At 30.9% G+C, this 12,838-nt stretch overlaps 1 protein-coding gene across 3 annotated transcripts in view; it reads left to right on the plus strand.

Annotated features, from left to right (window-relative positions):
• The first annotated feature begins 9,015 nt into the window (after nt 1–9,015).
• Nucleotides 9,016–12,838, plus strand: part of LOC125076836 (leucine-rich repeat-containing G-protein coupled receptor 5-like) — a 249,125-nt gene continuing 245,302 nt past the window's right edge. For all 3 annotated transcript variants that reach the window (XM_047688540.1, XM_047688538.1, XM_047688539.1), the window contains exon 1: nt 9,016–9,315. The gene's annotated coding sequence lies outside the window, so the exon portion shown is untranslated. The remainder of the gene's footprint in view (nt 9,316–12,838) is intronic.

Consider the following 12,838-nt stretch of genomic DNA (forward strand, 5'->3'; position numbering starts at 1 on the left):
TTTTAGATTTAACACTTTTTTGTTTGAACGATTTACAATTTGTAAGAAAGATAAGATCCGAATCGAAATCAGTTAAGTAATATAATTGATCGTTATAAAACTAAGGACTCTATAACATTGGGTAGAAAATAAAAATGGCAATTATTAAAATAAAATAACCATATCACCAAGTAACTGGTAACTAAGCTTAGTTATTCTAGTGTCAAATATTTTATAGATACAAGGATATCACAAATGCCACACACATCATTTACAAAGCATTAACAGAGGACAGAACATACAGTTGTTTCTTGCAACGTCAAAGCGAAATCTAATATATTATGTCCCCTGTGCCTGTATTCAAACCGGTTAACTTACCTTGCAAACTGATAAACAATAAACAATTATACAAAGTAGTGATATTTGACCGATAATATAATCGATGGTATTCATTACAAAGGTGGGCTTCCGAAGCTTAACATCGATGTTTAAAACAAAACCAATAAAAAGCAAAGATTTTATTGTGTGGTAGGGTTTTGTGCAAGCGCGTCTCGGTAGGTACTACACACTCATCAAATTTTCTACCGTTCTAAATGTTCTGGTTTGGAGAGTGAGTGAGCCAGAACAGGCTCAAGAAACATAACATCTTAGTCCCCAAGGCTAGTAACACATTGGTGTTTTAAAGAACGGTTAATATTTCTAACGACGCCAATATCGTTGAGTGAAAGTCACCACTTATCACCAGGTGCCCCATTTGCCCGTCTATCTACCTGTTTTATATTTTAAAAAAAGATGACCTTGGAATGATTTATTTCCATGTATATCGATTAAATTACGAACTTTCAAAATTATTATAAGTCTTATCAATTTATCTCATGGTATAGGAAAGTTTGTTATTATAATACAACTTCTTTGAATATACATTTAACGGGTTTTAATGAACAATGTCCAGGTGTTGCTTGTGAACAGCTTCGCTTTGTACAATCTGCTTTGCGGTGAATCTCATTCAATTCACTATTAAATTAACATTTATAAATATTTTTTTATTATGCGGATTGGACCGTGTAACTTAAATTGATTATTACAAACGGTACCTTGAATGAAATTTTTCCTGTAAATTTATGGTCATAAATATTTGATTTGTCGAAATGTATGTACTCTTATAAAAAAAGGAATTGGAATACATCCCGATCTAATTTCTTTGATATTTTTAAAATGAAAATTTCTTTTACGTATCATAAATAGCAGAAAATATTTTCCTCTATACGAATATATGAATATATTTCTTTATGTATTAAAAAAGAAAGTAGTTACCTAATAAGTTTCCTATCAGTCCACATTCTAAGCCAGTGGTAGATTTAATTTGATTTAATCTTATAAAACGACGATTCAAAAGTACTTGTAAGGGCCTACTTGAATAAATTGCATTTTGATGTGTTCTAAAGTTAAATTAAAGCAGTTTAATGATAAGCATTAATTATCCTGTACTGAAAGTAATCTGAGTCTTTGGATTTTTAGAGTTTTTCAAATTAGAATTGAACAGAACTTTAGCAATCATCTAAAGATTATTGTCTAAAACATTTCTCAAGTCTTCGAGAAATTCCATTTTCAGTCCGAAAAAGACGAATTAATAGCACTAAAGATGCGCTCAAACTTTCCTGAACGAAACTTAAAGTTGCTCTCAAAGTCAGAATTGTCCTGTTGAAAGAAATTTTCGCAAGGGAATCGGGATTAGAATAGAATTGCACGATCTTTTTTTTTTAAGAATAAAATTGTCGTGTTTCCTTTTATAGCTTTTAAAACACTGACACACGTCTACAAAAGCGGTCGAATTTCAATGAGCCGAAAACAAATCAATGGGACTTTATTATTTTATACGTAATTTGATATAGGATCATTATATATCATTTAAAAACAAATTAATTCATTAATTTAAGGCACATTTTAAAGTTAGTTATGAAATTTAATGACTGTTTCTAAAGCAACGGTATGTTCTTTTGTTGTGTACCAGCTAAATATTCCTGAATTACCAATTCTAGTTGCGAGCTAAGCGGTGTTTGCATAGTGCATTAGTAGTCAAGTATGCATGAATAAGTAAAGAGACTGTTCTCTGAACTTTTCGATCGTGAGTCTCTTATACAATAGCGGTTTCCTCATCTCGATATTCATCTGCTACTCTTTTATATCGCTTCTGTTTCGATTTTACGATCCTCGTCCGAGAGAATGCGGCGTCAATGAGAACGGCATAAACCGACTGAAAACCCATCGAAATTTATTGCCGTCAGATTTTATGCTTTAGATCTATGGTTTTACGATGTAGAATTACAAGAACGGTGTGGGTAGCTTGATTTTTCTGTACAACGGGTCTTGTTTTGCATTACACCGGGAGTTCTTCAAAGGTAAATGGCTTTGTCCCGTTCAATGCTACATCCGGCACACGTGGACAGACGGCCCCTTTGGCGAAGCGTCGGTTTGTATTGAAATTTATAATAGCTTGTGCATTTTGAGGGTATGAAATGAATATCGTCTGAACTGTCTTTAGAGCTTATCAAAAAATATTTTCTCTTGTTAATTCGTCGTTATTTAATATTATTAAAACAATTCGTTTTTGAAGATTCAATTACTCTATATAACGTGATATATTAACGAAATTTACACAGAGACCGATAACGATAAAAATAATTTACGTCTTTTCTTATGTTTCGCTCTATGAAAAATAAACTTTTAACCTTTATTTATTTTATTGATAATTATCATATTATGATATGCCTCGTCATGTCTTATTATTATAATGAAATTAAGGTTAATTTGGTTATAGAATGGAATCCGTACAATTTATAAGAGTTTAAAATTTCCTTGTGTTTATGAATTACTTAAGCTATTTAAAACAATATTCGATTTCATTCTACATAAACGCCAACCAATTTACCGCAAAATACCCTAAAATTATCCAATCAAATTAGTCATATTACAATAAAATTGTATTCGCAAATGTTTTAAGCATTTGTATGCCTTTCTACTTTTGAGTTATGTTCTATAATTGCATACAACTTTCGGCAACCGTTTACATTATCTGATGGTCGAGTACACAATACTACCCGTGGAATTGTTCCATTATTATCGATCTTTATCACGGCCTCCATATATAATTCGACATGCATTATTTATGTTCTGAGGGGAGTCCCGTTTATTGAAATCATACAAACAAATACTACCACGGATGTCTTTACTAAGTGTTTAACGTTCATATAAATTTGGCCCTTATGAGTTACTTTGTCGGCTGTAATTCCCTTGAATGTTTTTCATCTGACTTTTATATTGTGTTGGTGATAGTATAACGGAGGCCGCGCTTTCCTACATATCTAGATATCAGATCTTGACAATTCGTGTTCGGGTGGCATTCCCCAAAATATTTGAACATTTGCTTGATACGGGTCTACGTATTCGTAACTCATTATTTTGTAGTGTGCTACTGTTCGATCATTGACTAGTTAAACTATGGTGTTCTAAAATTTATCATAAACAACAATACTAATATTGATGATTGCGTAGTCTTCTTTTATGGATTTAATCTTTTCAACCATTTATTATTATTTTTATTACTATTATTTCACCCCCTATTCTAAATACGAATACAATTGATTGATAGTACTACAATCAATGTCAAAATATCAAAGAAATAAATGAAAATCTATTGTTTTAATTTAGTTCGAAATAATATTAAATATTTATTTTTAACAAACTCACCAAGATATTTATTTAATTGTATACCTTGGGATAATTATAATGAAAATTTTCAATCAATCACATATTTTCCGATCGTTTGTTTTAACTTCATTAATAGTTTTCAAATTCGTAAGTATAATTGATGTATCTATCGTATTGACCATGAAGTTACTCGTGCTTTTACGGATAGTATATTCTTTAAGGAATACATTTTCATTCATGCTCAGTGAGGTTCTAATAGCCGTCTTCCGTTCACAAAGTAGAGATTTAGTTTCAGATAAGAAGCGAGAGGATGGAGGCAAGAATTCCTAACTAAGCTATAAATATGTGATTACATCCTGCAAGCATTCTCTGGTTAAGGCTTCGGTATTTTTAAATTGCTCTATTTTTTAAATTTACTGACCAATTTAACGAAATGAATACTTTAATTAGAATAATGTCAATCGTATTTCAGAATAAGTATTCATATTTTTAATCCAATATTTTAAATTAAATGGTAGAAGATTTTAATGCTAGAGCGTGTCGAATACCTACAGAACACTGAAGTCTTTAAGTTTTTAACTTGAATAAGCCAGTGATCCTTCAGCCACATAAAGTCTAATGCATTCAGATAGACACTTCTTAAGTTAGTAATTCTTTGTCCTTACTAATGTATTATTTTCGTAAATTTACAGATTTTTAAATGGCACACACGTTTGTTTGCCTTCCTTTTTGACGACATCTGTGGTCGAGTAGTGTGTACACCGGTTTGTACGAGTATGCCACTCTAAGGTCCCGGGTTCGATTCCCGGCCGAGTCGATGTAGAAAACGTTCATTCGTTTTCTATGTTGTCTTGGGTCTGGGTGTTAGTGGTACCGTCGTTACTTCTGATTTTCCATACAAGTGCTTTAGCTTCTTACAATGGCATCAGAGTAATGTATGTGATGTTGTATTTTAATAATAACATTTCAGAGACATAATAACCATGAATACATACATATTAAATTTGTACGAAACAAGTACGATATGGAACTCACTCCCAGTCCAATTGTCCCAGAGCCCTTGAACGGAATTATAACAAACTTTTTCCGATAATATCACGACGCTCTCTAACATGTAAACATTTGTTTTTAATTCAACTTCGAGGATATTCTACACAAGCAATGGAAATAAATAAAACATTGTACTGTGGATAACGAGTTGCAAATATATATGTATTATAATAAAATAAATATATCAACATGAAAAAATATATTTAATATTATGATGAAATTGGTGTGATTTATTTATTAATAGATACCTTTTATTCGTCCAGCAGAATTCGATAAATAAAGACAATAAGACCATTTAATGCATTAGCAGCCCGTAAATGACCCACTGCTGGGATAAAGGCCTCCTCTCCTTTGAGGAGAAGGTTTGGAGCATATTCCACCACGCTGCTCCAATGCGGATTGGCGGAATACACATGTGGCAGAATTTCGTTGAAATTAGACACATGCAAGTTTCCTCACGATGTTTTCCTTCAGGGCCGAGCACGAGATGAATTATAAACACAAATAAAGCACATGAAATTTCAGTGGTGCCTGCCCGGGTTTGAACCCGAAATCATCGGTTAAGATGCACGCGTTCTAACCACTGGGCCACCATTTAATGAATTAACTTAATTGAATTCTAATTCGATCCTACAACTCTTTCTGACTTCTAGTTACAGACATCTTGTTTAGACAAATAAATCATACCACATTACAGGCGTTCACAGGCGTTTACGGCAGTAAATATCCAAATACTTTTTTGATACATTTTAGAAACTGCGCCGACAAATAGTTAAAAGTTTTGATGAATTTTCTTCCATTTAGCATTTCTTTGTAATAATACATAAATAAAAAAAAATGTCTCAATTAATACTATAGGTTTTAATTAGGTATCAATTAGAGGAAGAGAAACAATTAAGGAAAAAATTACCTTTGAAAACTTTATAACTGTAATTTAAACAATTAAATCATCTACATATTATCTAGCTAATTTACCAAAATTATCAAAGTCCTTTGTCGTTCCGAAGTTACGTATTGTGGTGTCGCACTGTCGGCCATTTTGCGCCGTGACAAATTGCCACTATCCGTTTGATCTGTGTAATAAAATTGGCGCGCAATCTTGATATAAACGTATCCGTTAGTACCGATTTTATATTTATCTTACACTGCTTTGTATATCTTTGTATATTATAGTTATTACTAGCTGTGACCGCGACTTCGTGCGCGTTATTTGAATTTAAGTTATTTGGATATTGTAGCGTGATTTTATTTTTATTCTATATATAATTCTAAAATAAAAGTAGTTACTCCTTATATTAGACAGTGAAAGTCTCATCGAAATCGGTTCAGCCGTTCCAGAGATTAGCCGGATCAAACAGACAGACAGACAAAAATTGTAAAAAAAAATATTTTGGTATATGTACCGTGTATACATCATACATATGCGTTTAGTAAAAATGGGTTATTTTAATATTACAAACAGACACTCCAATTTTATTATATGTATAGATTTAGTTACATTGTTAACATAGAAAACCATATCTTACAACTTACACGAAACTAGATTTTTTCGCCGTTTTTGGTGTCATTTTAATCGCATTTTCAGTACTGTTAAATGACACATGTAATCCAAATTAGAAATGTACTTATCGTTACTAATAAAAAAAGTTATGTCAAAGTACAGATAAGATTTACAATAAAACTAAAATGTAGGTTACCTAAACCAATGAATACTAGATCAACAAGTTCGTAAGGTTGCCTATCTGTCGGTACTCTACAGGACATATGTCGAAGAGTGTGCTCTGGAAATATTTAATTTGGTTTCCTCTTCATCTTTTTACCACAGAACTGCGAGGCATCGAAAAGATCTTCACTCGTACGGAGTTGACGTACTTAAAACACGTACGAAACGATTTGCTCGTTTCGCTGGTATAACCTGACCTCCGTATTCCTACCACCAACTCCAATATGGGTTCCTTCAATTCTAGACCGAATAGGCATCTTCTAGGCAAGCGCGTTCCTTAGGCTGCATCGTCACTTTCCATTGTTTTTTAATTCGACGACAATATAAAGATATTTTGTTTTTTTTTTGTAATATTAATATTCGGTCGAAAACAATTTATTATTCTCTATTATAAAGATAATATCTATAACGAATGCGTTTAAAGAAATGTAGATTAAAACAACCCCTAATTGCCATTCAAACATTAATCTATTATACTTACTAATTTAGATAGAAAAAGTTCATTTTGTTATACGTGGGTTTACTATCGAGCTACTATTAAGAGCCGAGTTGGCCCAGTGGTTAGAACGCGTGCATCTTAACCGATGATTTCCGGTTCAAACCCAGGCAGGCACCACTGAATTTTCATGTGCTTAATTTGTGTTTATAATTCATCTCGTGCTCGGCGGTGAAGGAAAACATCGTGAGGAAACCTGCATGTGTCTAATTTCAACGAAATTCTGCCACATGTGTATCCACCAAACCGCATTGGAGCAGCGTGGTGGAATATGGCCTTAGCCCAGCAGTGGTAAATTTACCGGCTGTTTTGTTGTGTGTTGTTTATTTAACTTAGACTAATTTTATCATTTTTATTAATTTGTAAATTTATTCAGCAAAATACTTGGTATTTTAAAACGATTTAGGGACACGCCCAAGTGGATTATCTTATTATACGTATTTTATTAATTAAGAAGTCTGAAGTTAATCCTGAAGAAAATGACACAAAATACGAAATATAATTAGAATTATTATTAATATTATTTAAAATTTATAAGTACTCATCACCACCTTAAACTAAAAGTAATTACTAAGTTTCTAGCCGGTTCTTCTCGGTAGAATATACATTCCAAACTGGTACTTGTTTTACATTTAATTCCGTTCAGTAAAATGAAGATTCAAAAGCGCTTGTTAAAGTTTACTTGATTAAAGTATATTTTGTTTTTGATTTATGACCTATAGATTCATAATGCACATGGCGTTATGAGTAACGCGTATATGGCGTAACATTGCGAACTAAGACGTTTTGCGGCTGAATTGTAAACAATAAATCTTGAAAACAAAAGCGGTACTTGCCTTGAATTAAACCCACGACCAATGATTAAAAACCACGTGTTTCATCCATTTGGTTATGTCGGAACTACGATTTTTTTATATTATTGCGCAGCGCGTGATAATCCATACATTCAATGTATTAACCCTTGATTGATAGCATTACACTTTCTTATTTACCCATTACGACGAAGGACGACCATAAACCTTATCGTCTACTAAAAATATAGCGCAACATTTTACGCAATAATTCTAGTATAGAAAATGTTGTGACTTGTGAACTAGTTGGAACCACACTTTCTTGTAGATTTTAATATGTGTGGATTAAATGGAATGTTTGATAAAAGGGTCCTTGTATTCTATTTAATTTTTATATGGAATTCATCAAAAACAACGTGAAACGTTTAACGTGAAAAACATCATCTTTTAAAATTTTATGAATTTAAATAAAACATACTTAATTATATTATTTGTGCAGGGTCCTAAATTATAATAGAACTCCCAAAAGTATTCAAAAATGTTAATCATATATTTCACACAACCATATAGCGGTTTGTGTTTATTGGTGTTAGTATTAAAATGTTATAATAAGTTTTCCGCGAACTGTTTCAAGTAGGTATTTCAAAAAGCAAATGATTCAGCGATGAGAGTACCTAGTAGTCATCGTATAGATTGAATTAAACATATTCCTTACGTTACGTACTCGGTGGAAGATCAGCCTCTCTCTGATAAACGGCTTATGAAAATAAACGAGCGCCATGCAAACATGGCGTTGACTTTTTCTTCTTTCTCATTCGTAACATATTTTGCGAGACGCGATGGCATTTTGTCGGCCAAATTATTGTTGCCTCTTTTTATTTAGGGAAGTGGAAATAAAAGCCATTTAGATACAAAGCAATTGACTTTGATATTTTATCAGTTAATTACATTGTTTTTCAATTTACTTGATTTGAATAATTTTAATGGAATTTTACGATAATCATGGACACAACATGTGAGAGATAAATTTTATAGAAAGTTCCATCCTTATTTATAATTAAGATAATTATTTTAAGATAAATAAGTATGCAGTACAGTAGAGTAACGTAACAGTAACAGTAACAGTAAGACAGATACAAATTAATTGCAAAATCATTTATTATTTCATTCTTTTACGCCTTTGATTGCTACAGTTCGCAAGTTTACACGCACACGACCAGATGCGCCGAATGCGTTCACTCCCTCCATTCGCTCGTTCCCCTCACTAGCTCAGTCATTCGGCCGCCCGCGTCGCGTGTAGACGTGCTGCGTATCACAACATCGCCCGCGCGTATTCACCGACGTACGAATTTTAAAAACTCCTGGCTTGTGTTCACGTGTAATATCACAAAGAGTACTTCAGCATAGACGAACTGGATCTAATATTTTTTGTTTGTTTCTCTAAAGTGCAAAATGTGATGTGCTCAGCGAGCGTGCAATCCTGTGTAACGTTGCAAAGTGAACTAAAGTGTTTCTGAATTGGAAACAATTTCGGTGGTTTTGCTTTTAATTTGGATGCTTTCGTTAAGGTATGTTGAATGTTTAAATGTAAAAAAAATGTACATGTCTCTCACTTAGATGTACGAGTTTCTAGTTGTGACTAACAATTCAAGGTTATTGCGATTAAATTTGTTAGTGAACGGTGATATTTTCTTATCTATAATGTTTATTCGTTGAATCATGTTTAAGAAATTGGATTGCAGATTGTAAGATAATATAAAAATAAAGCAGAGAAACCTAGATACAAAAGTGAATAATCTGTTACAAAATCAACCTTTCTTAAAACCCATAACACAGAAACTACACCCATTTTTATTTCCACTATAAACGTAAGATAAATAGTTTCCAATACTAAATAATATTTTGAAAATGAATATTCTCAATTTAACAAGCATGAATACTAAAAAGTTTTTTAATGAATACTTTAAGTATTAATTATAAAAACAAAAATAGACCGATGATTTCAGTATGTAATGTACGTTCATTATTATTCATATTTTAACGCCTTAACCTTGAAGTCAATGATTCATTTTAGTTACCTAAGAAAAACGACTAAGTAAACATACCTAGTCTGTAAATAACCATAATTGCTTGGAACGTAAATACGCTTTACTACTGTTTTTCATAGGTCAAATAAAATTTATTATTTAGACGAAACTGTTTTTAAACATTACACGAGTTCATTATTTCTATAATGCTAGACTTATTGGAACCATAATATTCCTTGTAGTTATAAGACTTATTCATCACAAAATACTATTGTAGTATAATTATTTAGTTATTCATTAGTGATAAATGTTATATTGTATCTTTGTAACTTATTTCGTAGGCTTAGAATTAAATCCCATTATATGTTAGTCGTAAATACTAGTGTATGGTGATTTCTCCTACCCATCAACTATTGTAAGATGAGTTTGCAATACCTTATATAGGTAGTTATGGCTGCTACCCAGGAGTTAGTCTAAGCTGTTATTAGTCTCTAATTAAATTTACTCAGAGAGAATTATAAAACACTTGTTTGGCTGGAGACATTATTGCCAATTATTTGTATTAGCTTATCATAAGCTCCCTTTGTGGATATTAATTAGCTCCAACCTCGTTTATGTATTTCGTACTATAAATGTAGGTATATTGAATAATCCATACGTCTAGGAATTAGAGAGTACCTTAAGCTGATGGTAACAATTATTTTCATAATCACGTGACGAGAATTATTAATAATCTTAGAAAGTCAATTATTGAATGTAAATATCTACCAATATTTTTTCTTAAAATCATTCCCAGCCTCCTCTCTAGCAGGTTACACAAAGTTGTTGCATGTATGAATATTAAGGGGACTACATGAGCTAAATGCAAGTTTTATAATGCAAAAAAGTATATGATCCAATGCAGTAAACCAAATGAAAAAAATATATGATAATCTTCAGGATACATGCTAAGTATTTGTTATTTTGAAAACATGATGTAATTAATTTGGTACGATAGAAAAAAATCACAAAGTTACCTCTAAAAAGATCTTTTAATCAATAATAACTATACTTATATACGTTCCATAAATCTGGTTTTTTGTCAGATTATTCTACAAGCAATATACTATTTAACCTGGGTGTCACTTTTTTAGTAAAATCAATAGATTTTTTTTAAATCCGATATTCTTATTTTCGAACAAAATGCGTACGCATGTGTGCGTAAACGCCGTGTACAGACAATGCCGGCCGAGGCCTGATGCTATACAGACGTGTCGATCTTTTCGCCGCATCATTCATTACGTTACGAGATATTTTTTTGTAATTTTAATTGTAAATTCATTGTTTCATGTTTTCTTATAATAAATTTTATTCTTTCTTGTAAATAAATATATTAAGTTAAAATAGTGTAGTAGTAATTAGGCATTTGTTTTTTTATTATATTAATTGTTATAAATTTTAATTGTGTAAATATGGGAAATAAAGTGAAACGCGTGAGGAAAACTAAAAAACGTTTATATAAATCAAGCGCCGAACATACATATGAACGATATTAAAAGGTAAGAGTATTTTTAGTAAACATATTTTTTTTTTATAAATTATGAATATTGAAAAGATCTATTAGAAAAATGTGCAATCAGTTCGCATATAATCAGATTTTTCGAGCCACTCTTAATAATTACGATAGAGTATTTGGTCAAAGGAAGGAAAACAGCAATTGACTTTCATGGGGATCAAGTGACTACATTCGATCCCCATGAACTCGAAGCATTTTTTTTTCATTATAACTACTTTGACATATTAAGATACATATTTTTTAAATACATAATTTTATAATTAATAAAAATGTAATTACTAACATATATTTATTTTTTACAGAATAAAGAAAGTCGAAAATAATAACACGGAAGCTATTTATATTGCGTAAGAGTTTAATTTTATCGATTGTTTATAATAAGAATTAAAGTTATGTATGAACTAATTTTAATAATAATAAAAAAAAGTAAAGTCGTAACAAAAAAAATGTAATTGTTGTGAACCAGAGAACTAGAATATTTAGAAGTGTCATTTGTACGTAATTCATAAATTTAAATTTATTTGTAACGTCCGCCATATTGGATTGAATATAGCAGCAATTCATGAATCGTGCATTGTCATCGAGATTAAATATGTGTGCCAACTTTCAGCTGAAAGTGGGTGTAATATTTATTCCAAGATTCCAGGAAATATGTAATAACATTAATACATACAAGTGAAATTAAATTAAAAAAATTAAAAAAAAATTAACAGTAAATGTTTTTTTTTTTGTAGTACTAAATATAAATAAAAATATTTTAAGTTTAATTAAATCAGTTTTATTTTTTAATCATTTTCGAATAACAGTCAAAAGCAATACAAATAATTCTAATATCCTATCTATTTTTATGAGATTTATGATTAACCTTTCATTCGTCAATGATTCAACCAAATCGAATTGACAACATTTTTTTCTAGTAAATATTTAGATTTTTTTTTTTTTAAATTGAATATATATTTTTTCTTTATGAACCAATATACTAATAATATACCAATAAAACGAACAAATACTACGCTATATGTTACCCCACAGTCACTACACTACAGATTTCAAATACTTACGATTTTATTATATAAATAGATCATTAAACTTTTATAAAATGTTAAAAATTGGTATGTTTCAATATTTAGTATAAGAACTAATTGTGGTATAATAATATAAATAATAGAAAAAAAAGGTTAAAACTAACTGTCTATTTTATTGTATACAAAATATAAATAAAAATATTGTAAGTTTAATTGAATCAGTTTTATTTTATAATCATTTGTTAACTAACATCGAAAGAAATAAAAATAATTCTGTTGTCCTATCTATTTTGTATGAGATTTATGATTGATCTTACGTCGCTTGGTTTGGCGCCATCTATTAGAATATTTGGGCGTAATCTCGTTACCTCGCTTAACCCTTAGTACACGGGCTTGCCGTTTTTGTCGATTTTGTAAGTGTGTGCGTGCGATTCTCAAGGGCACTTAGCTCTTGTAGTCCTCTTAATGTAAATATAAATAGGCA

This window comes from Vanessa atalanta, chromosome 3 (genome assembly GCF_905147765.1).
Source record: "Vanessa atalanta chromosome 3, ilVanAtal1.2, whole genome shotgun sequence".
Lineage (NCBI taxonomy): Eukaryota > Metazoa > Arthropoda > Insecta > Lepidoptera > Nymphalidae > Vanessa > Vanessa atalanta.